The sequence below is a fragment of the Aplysia californica genome, unplaced genomic scaffold (assembly GCF_000002075.1).
Source record: "Aplysia californica isolate F4 #8 unplaced genomic scaffold, AplCal3.0 scaffold01181, whole genome shotgun sequence".
Classification (NCBI taxonomy): domain Eukaryota; kingdom Metazoa; phylum Mollusca; class Gastropoda; order Aplysiida; family Aplysiidae; genus Aplysia; species Aplysia californica.
Window position 1 is genome coordinate 50,540 of NW_004798451.1, and position 757 is coordinate 51,296.

The window sequence follows — 757 nt, forward strand, 5'->3', positions numbered from 1 at the left end:
TATAGGCAGATAAAGAGGAAGATAAAAAGACTCAGGGATATACATTAGATGTTCTTAAATAACTAGAGAAAGAAAGCGACAGATAAAGAGATTACAGAGATATAGACACAAACAGACAGACAAACAGACAGACAGACGGACAAACAGACAGACAGGATGGCGGAAAGAAAGGCAGACAGAGAAATATATAATGTATTATAATCTTTATATATATAATTTTTATGACATAATATATAATACATATTATAACACCTTTTTAAAGCCCTCCCACAATGTTCCATTAGCATTATACTGTAACCAAGATTGTTTTTGCGTTTTCCAAGAGGGAAAAAACACAACTGTTTAAACAGATGGAGCCAAGCGTGTATGTTGTACTCACTCGATTAGATAATTATATTTATAGTAATAAGATTACATTTATATAGAGCTCTATCCCAAGCCCTACATGTATAAGCTCTGAGCGGTTTACATGGATGATTACAACAAGGAGAGTGAGGTGGGGGGCTTGTAGAGAGCTCTGTCTCGTTTATCTGGACTATTACTCTGTGGAATTACCAGTGAAAAGCGCTTACTATAAGCGTAACATTTTTAATTTGCTATTTCCAAGGACATATTAATACAGCTTTGGAAGTCTCCAAACTTTGGCGGCCATTTTGTCGTTAACTTTACCTCTTACACGACTTATTCATTCCCACTTCAAGAACAATTTTTTCTTTGTGGAAATAAATAGCCTAAACTGTACCAAAACTGATTAAAA